Source organism: Hippocampus comes, unplaced genomic scaffold (genome assembly GCF_001891065.2).
Source record: "Hippocampus comes isolate QL1 unplaced genomic scaffold, H_comes_QL1_v1.1 scaffold7, whole genome shotgun sequence".
In the NCBI taxonomy this organism is placed as follows: Eukaryota; Metazoa; Chordata; class Actinopteri; order Syngnathiformes; family Syngnathidae; genus Hippocampus; species Hippocampus comes.
This window is the reverse complement of record NW_017842060.1, coordinates 4,327,726-4,335,379: the sequence shown is the minus strand read 5'-3', so window position 1 is coordinate 4,335,379 and position 7,654 is coordinate 4,327,726. Positions and strand designations below refer to the sequence as shown.

Below are 7,654 nucleotides of genomic sequence, written 5' to 3'. Positions count from 1 at the left end.
TATATATTTTTTTTTTTTTACAGTATTATTGAGGAAAAATTGGTTGTACCTTTTTTCCTCCCCAAATTTTTTTAATGAAATTAAAAATTCTGATGTGAGTACTCAGATTTGTTTTAATTTGTTCTTACCATCATTCATAATCTCCCAATAAAGAATAAAGTCAGATTTTCTATTAATACCCACCTGGGCATGATTATTATTATTATTATTAATATATATATATTTTTTTTTACAGTATTATTGAGGAAAAATTGGTTGTACCTTTTTTCCTCCCAAAATTTTTTTCATGAAATTAAAAATTCTGATGGGAGTACTCAGATTTGTTAGAATTTGTTTTTACCATCATTCATAATCTTTTTTTTTTTTTTTTTTTCCTTGCTGTTAAGAAGGCACAAGGGTCAGTTTCTGGCTCTGGGTTTTACTGGACCTTAAAATATATATCTTTTTTATAACTTGGGACCGGCGTGATGAATCTATTTAATGTCCATTAGTTATCAGTTAGACATGTAATCTGGTTGCTACTTCCTGAGGCAAACAACAAACCCTGCGAAGAAACTTTCAATACAATCCAAAGTTTTTTGCAAATGTTGCACAAATGGTTGTGACCCGCTTTTTTGTGTTGACATGCTCATCCATTTCAACAAGAATCAAATGCCCGCTCCTCCTGACGAGTAACACTGGACTGAGACAAAATTCCAAAACACCCAACATCTTCCCTGCCATCGCGCGGCTACTTTTCACGTCGGCTTTTGCCAAAAAAGCAAGCAAAAAAAAAAAAAAAACCAGGGGACCACATGAGCTTTGCACATCTGTACACATCTGTACAGTGTCAGCGGCCTGCCTGGCTCGCCAGTGATCAAATAACGAAAAACCAGCACAGCGGAAATAAGTCGTCTGGAGCCCGGGGGTGGAAAAAAAAAGCCCACTTGTCGTCTCCCGAGGAAGAACGGGGCTATCGCAAACAAAATTGCTGCGCCTTGTCGTGAAAAGGTGGCCGTTTTTGGGGCGGACGCGCAGGGTGACCCCTTGCGGATTTTCACCCCAGCCTCCCACAATGAACCTCTGCTCGCATCGCAGAAGCCTCAGGGGTGGGATGGCGCCTTGCCAGTAGCTGTTGCTGTTGTTGGCAGCCGCTATCCTCCGTGGCCTCAGTACTTACTCCGGTTAGGGCATAACATGATACACGCAAAAGGCCGACCAGAGTACAGCGCCACACACATACGCATATGCCGTGCGTGCGCCTCCACACACGTAATTATGCACAAAATCACTCCGCTCGCCACTCATCCAGAGACGAGCCGCGGCCTCAAAGGAAACAAGGCGGGTTAAAAAAGCCCGGCGTATCCTTGACGGCTTCATCTGGTTCCAGTTTGGTGCAGATGCGCCGCTTTTTATTGCAGCACTTCTTGTGTTTCATGGCAGATTTAGTCGGCGGTTTCGGCGCTGGCTACTCCGATGGTGGCACGTCTCCTTGTAAACTGTGGGGCAAACCAATAAGGCACTTTGTCACCCTGACCCCGTTACGACGCATAAACAGTCGCCTTTTCGATGCGTGGGTCTGTGCGCGTGCGTGTGAGTAATTTGTGGAGTATGAGTTAAGCAGTAAAATTCACCCGTTTTAAGCCATCTCAGGAGGCGGCCATGATGCCGCTTTCTGCTCCCATGTTTTCTGAAGCTGAGCCCTGATTGGTTGTTACTGGGCTTAGGATTTTGGGTCTCTAATACATGCTATGAAAAATGTGCGATAAAAACTGAAAGATATTAGGAACACGTAGTTTGAGTTGAGTATTTTGTCCAGATCAAACATAGCCTTTTTGTCATACATCTGGTTCGGAAGTATGTGATCCTATTTGGGTCCCCAATAGAACTGATGGAAAAAAAAAATGTTCACCAAAGCTATTTTGGGATGCCCAACTTAACATGATCAATGAAGTTGTTTGTATGGTGACGAGTCTGCTGCATGCGCCACATACGTAGACCCAAATTGCGTATGAAGTGTCATGTACGAAGTGCTACCTCCATGAGTGAAAATGATTTCCTTGTCTTCACAGGTGCTCATTTCCACCCCAACACTCAAGACGTCTGTGTTGAAAATCTCGTCACAAGGCCCGAGCTCCGCAGTATGCGGAAAGAGGTAAACGCCCGCTCACTTGCATTAGACAGAACCACCCCCTCAAAACAGGCTCATTTTCAGCATGACACCAAATGAAAGAGGCATCAAGTAAATCTGAGGGTAGTTTCCTACTTGCAGGCAGTCTTGCGTGCAGCATGGGTGATCTAGTTGGCAATGATTTGGGAGCGGTGCGCCGAGTGGCGCTTAACTGGCTCGTTGATGGCTTAAACGATTTCATCACTATCAAGGACGGCGACGGCGGCTTCCCGCGTTGCTCCGCCAGATGCTCGGGGACCCGCTCGCTTCTTCACGCTGACTATCCTCAAACCGACTGTTATTTGGAGTCACCGTACTCCGTCAAGCTTTTTATAAGGGCTTTTTTTCTTCTTCCTCTCCCGTCCTGCGTTAATTTGTACAAATCGTTTGGTAAGAAAGAATGAAAAATGATACGATGAGAATGTCATGAGAATCGTATGAGAGAATTTTTTTTTTTGTGTGGGTGGGCTGGTGGGGCGGTTCAGTGAGCCTTTTTTTTTAAATTGAAAAAAGGTACGGTTACAAGAAAACAGTTGCATTTTCGAGAAAAAAAGTCAAATTTTATTGATTTTTTTTTTTTAGAGAAAAGAAAAAAGTTGAAGTTTTATTGTTTTTCAGGGAAAAAATGTTCATCTTAGAATAAAGTCAGAATCTTTTTGTCTGAATTTTTTTTAAATATTACGACTTATGAGTTCTTCTGGGATTTTGTTCAAGTAAAAATGCATTAAAAACAATCACATCAGAAATTATTTTTAATCATTTTTATGAATACTTCAAGGGATGCCACTCAATATTCAGAGGGAAATAAAATCAACTTGTTTCAAGAATTTTTTGGGGGGAGAATACCAGTGTAGCATCATAAGGCGGTGCTGTCAAACTCTTTTTTTTTACGGGTCACATTGTTATGTTATGACTGTGAAACCACATCAGTGTTGAACTACCTCCATGGACAATACAGTACACAAGACATTTTTGGATGGCTAGTTCTGAAATCAGAAGTCAAGGATAATAGTTTGTTCAACCATTGTTGAAGCTACGGGACAAACGTAACGATTGTATGACAGTTTGAAATTTGTTGTCCCGGAAGTTGACGTGCTTGGTTTGCTTTCGTAGGCCGTATCAAACAATGTGTTGTAAGGGCTTCTTTTTCTTGATTTTCCACAGTTTCTGAGGATCGCATAACATTTTGAGAGGTAAAAAAGAATTTTTTTCGATGTCGTCATAGTCCGAGATGACGGTCCCAATTTGTCTTCATTGACGTGAATTTCGATTTTCCGGGACACAGCTGTCACACATCCATCGGCTCCTCCCTCATTTATAGAAGTACTTCCATCTAATTGTCATGACAAGTATAACATGATGGTCAACTCGGTCGTTCGCGACACGACACAAAGTCCCCCCCACCCCCACCCCTCCACGCCTCCATTTATTACAGCCCAATCACAGGGGGATGTTTGCAATGCGCGCACTGCGTGACCCGCCACTTATTTACAGCCCAATGACTAATCAACATGTGTTTTCACTGCGCAGGTACTCCGGTGTCAGCCATTTGGCCTTAATACAATAACTGATTGCCTTTAATCACAGCCAAATGTGATTTTTTTTTTTTTTTTTTGCTCATAAGTAACGCTGAATCACTTCCACATACCTGAAAGTCAGAGAATATTGATTTTACAAGGCTCATTAGGAAAGTCACTTTGAGAGTGAACTTGAGTGTGGGCGCAACGTGTGTGTATGTGTGTGTGTGTGTGCGCGTGTGTGTGTGTATGTGTGTGTTTGTTTTTTGGGGATGTTTTGCATGCACGGTTATAATTTTCCCAGAGCCTCATTGATTCTGACGCTCCCGCCTCCCCGAGAAACAAGGGGGAGGATTATGTGGTTGCAGATATTAGGCCATTCATTTCGCAAGCTTACATGTGAAAATATTGACGCTTCCCAGACGCACCCGACGAGATCCTCTCCATTTAATAGTTGGGGGGATTGGTGGTGGGGGGCGGGAATCTCGTAAATAAGCAAATGTTTTGGATTTTGATTGAATTATTCAAGTCTTTAATTGATTTTCTTCGGGATAGTCTGGCATTGTATGCTAAAATGACAACCTGAGAACTATTTGATGAGGAATACAAGAACAAACAAAACATCAGACGACAGGGTCCCCTTAAAAATTGTCAGTTTCAGGGTCAGTCTGTTGACTGTCGTGCGACAAGGCGAAGCGGCTTTATTTGTGTAGCACATTTCATACACCAGGCTACTCAATGTGCTTCACAACGCCGAAGAAGCATTTACACACAAAACAGCACATTTTCAAAATCAAGGCAGAGAAAACAGCTGCTAAAATGACCAAAACAACAATTATTGACAACATTCAAACACCTGAAAAAGCTAAAGTCTCATGTGACACTGATACAGCCTTTGGAGTTTGTTGCAACCTTAGACTCAATTTTGTCCGGCTAACCTATTCGAAAAATCCCATGTCTTGCTATTAGCTTAGCCTCTTAGCATTTCGCTAACAGTAAAGCAGCTTTCACTTTACCGCTGCACACAACTCCAAGAGAAACTTTTCTGACACTGATAAAACAGACAGACAAGCAAGAGTGTGATTTATAGATTTATGCCCCGGGGGTCAACATACTGCCCCCTACTGGCTCGGAATGTGGTCATAAATCAGATCTCATTCATTGCCAGGTACATATTTTTGTCTTTTTTTTTTTTTATGTGTGGAGAAAAATTTTTTTTTTTTTTATGCAGGAGGAGAAAAAGAAGATTTGAAAATGGCTGGCATTGATTGAGTTAATCGCTGAATAAACATGAGTGGGATCACACACACGCACACACACACACACATACACAAATTGATACACAATAAGAAAACAGGCTTCCAGTGAAATGGAACTCGCATCCCAGCAGAGCGGGACTTGGGATAGGCAGTCTGAAGGGGAACAGAAGAAGCGGGAAAGAGTGCAAAGGTTGTCACACACGAGTCACAGAAGAAGGAGGGTGGAGGAAGGGTGGTGGAGGGTGTCGGTGAGGCGGAGGGGTTTGTGCTAGGGGATTTTGCGTTCCAGCCCTCTCAACATCTGTTATTCGTTTGTCCCGAGCTGGGAGGAAAATAGCAGGAAGCATTCTGGCGGTGGCGCAAGATGAAAAGACAAGAAAATTGAATAAAAAAACATGTGTCGCACATACGCGGCCGCTGATTGGACGCGTCCCGCAGAATTATGTGCCCTCCCCGGGGGGTCGCTGCCAGCTTGCACAAGCAGACACACAAATGCACGCGCACTAATGCGGGAAGATTCCTCTCATTCATAAAAAGAGCTTGGCACACCCCCATTGGCACAACATCACACTGTTATGACCGTCCAAACCTCAGCGGAATGAAGTAACCTCTGCCATGTCGCGGGTCATCTTTCGCATCACCGCTAAATCGCGGACTTTTTTAAGTTAACAGTTATGGGTTTTCACTGTCTGAATTTAGAATGGTACACTTTTGGTGTAGCACCACGTTGCCGGACAGCACGCGCAAGAAAAAGAAGGTCCCCAACAGGTTTATAAGAACCGTGACATCCATGCTATTATTCCGTTAGATGAAGTTTCACTATAAGATAGCGTTAAGCTAGCGTACTTACACTTGGGAAATGCTTTGATAGAACATTTTGGTGCTCAGTGTTTATGTTTTGCTGAAAGTATTTATGTGTAAACAGCTTGAAGTGAGCACTATAGCATTTACTCAAAGTAATGTCCGATGATAGTCTCCCATTTATTGACAGCAAGAGAGTGAAAGCAGGCGTGCGGAGAAATTTAAAAAGTGTGTCTTCATGAGTTTGCTGTTAATGCGTTTCGGAAGCATGTTCTGCTGTCCCACAGTTCAATAAGTAACAGCTTAATTTTGTGAGCGACCAACAAATAGGCTCATTTAGCATCATAACGTAACGGCACTGTTCCATGCGCAAGCTTTACTTTTGACTGTGTGTGTACTTTGCCCTCATGTTTAATTACACTTCTGCTTCGCTTTGAGGCAGAGGCAAACAGTGCTATAATTACCACAAACACCTGCTTTAATTTTTCATGGATATCTACCCAGTGTGTGTGTGTGCGTGCGTGTGTGCGTGCGTGCGTGCGTGCGTGTGTGTGTGTGTGTGTGTGTGTGTGTGTGTGTGTTCATATTTATTCGGCGTGAGCGTATCACAAGAATATTTGTTGCAAATAATGTTCAGGTGAAATTTGACCTTTGCAGCGTCTTAATCCCGAGGGATATCAGATCAACATCATTTCCCCAAACTTTTTTCTCTGTTCACCTTTGAACAAGCACACCATTGAAATATTTATAGTCACTTTTTACCGGGCCAAGGAGACAATAATATATTAAAAATGAGCAACATGCATAACAGTGTGGGTGAAGAGTGCTGCGGGATGGCAAAGGTGTGAGCCATTGCTAAATGTAACGTAACGGGGCGGGGAGAGAAGTCATGAAGACGGAAGTTATTATCACTGTTATCAGTTGGCTAGTTCAATGTATTTTACACACAGATAGATCCTTAGATTTGCTAACTATTTTGTCCTTCATCGAGAGAGAAAGCACACAGTGAGTTTGCATTGCTTTAGTTAGGTAGCTAATCGGCTAGCGAACTGGATTTGACATATCTTCAAGGTTCTCATGCAAGATTATGAAAAGAATCTTCTTGCTAGATATTTATTTTGTCGACGAGTATTGTGCTTTTGTATGTGAAAAAGCGGGGGTCAAGCATTGAGGTATTGTTTGTCCTTTGTATCGCTAGGTAGCTAGCTAGTTGGTTAGCTAGCAAACACAGCCATTATTAATTGAATTTACTTTTTAAGAACTGTTCTTAAGCTCAATAAATATCAAGAAATTAAGATCAAAAGATCAAAAACTAAAGCATTTTAAAGAAGATCAGTAAGCATCAAACTAAATATTCCTCCAGGTCTGCAGTATCAATATCCATCCAAAATATGATTGAACCATCTATCAATAGTGAAGCGAAAACCGAATGAAGTGAAGTATGATGTTACCATTCGTGTTTGCTAGTTAGTTAGCTCATGACTTTGCTTATAAGCACAAAAAGCGTTGGCTTTTATTTGTGATTGTCATTACTTTACCCGGTTAGTTCCGCAGATATCGATGTTGTTTTTTGGCAGTAAGAAAACCACAATACATTTTTGCAAGGATCAGGATAAAGATCTGAAACAAGATAATCATTAAGGTTATTGTCCCCTTCCGCAGTTCCAGTCTGCTTGCGTATGGGGTAGCCGGCTGGGGGGGGGGGAAGGCCCGGTGTGTCATGTGTGTGTGGAAGTCAGCGCATTCGCTAGCCTTGGTGGGGGTCTGTGCTCTACTGACAAGCATAGTTTCACTTTATTGGATCGGCTCTTGCCGTGTCAGCACCATCAGCGACAAGAACATATGCACTTAAAGGCAATATGCTAACACGCTGTAAGCCCCTGACAGAGGCACACATACGCACGCACACAAGTTGTGTGGGTGGTTAC

The 7,654-nt window shown here is 42.5% G+C and overlaps 1 protein-coding gene and 1 long non-coding RNA gene across 4 annotated transcripts in view; one reads left to right on the top strand and one right to left on the bottom strand.

The window, feature by feature from the left end:
- Positions 1–2,601, top strand: part of LOC109511236 (uncharacterized) — a 35,637-nt gene extending 33,036 nt beyond the window's left edge. The window contains exon 3 of the long non-coding RNA XR_002167274.1: positions 2,052–2,601. This is a non-coding gene — a long non-coding RNA (uncharacterized LOC109511236). The remainder of the gene's footprint in view (positions 1–2,051) is intronic.
- bnc2 (basonuclin zinc finger protein 2) overlaps positions 1–7,654 on the bottom strand; it is a 173,207-nt gene that overhangs the window by 70,671 nt on the left and 94,882 nt on the right. The gene's annotated exons all lie outside the window — the stretch shown is intronic.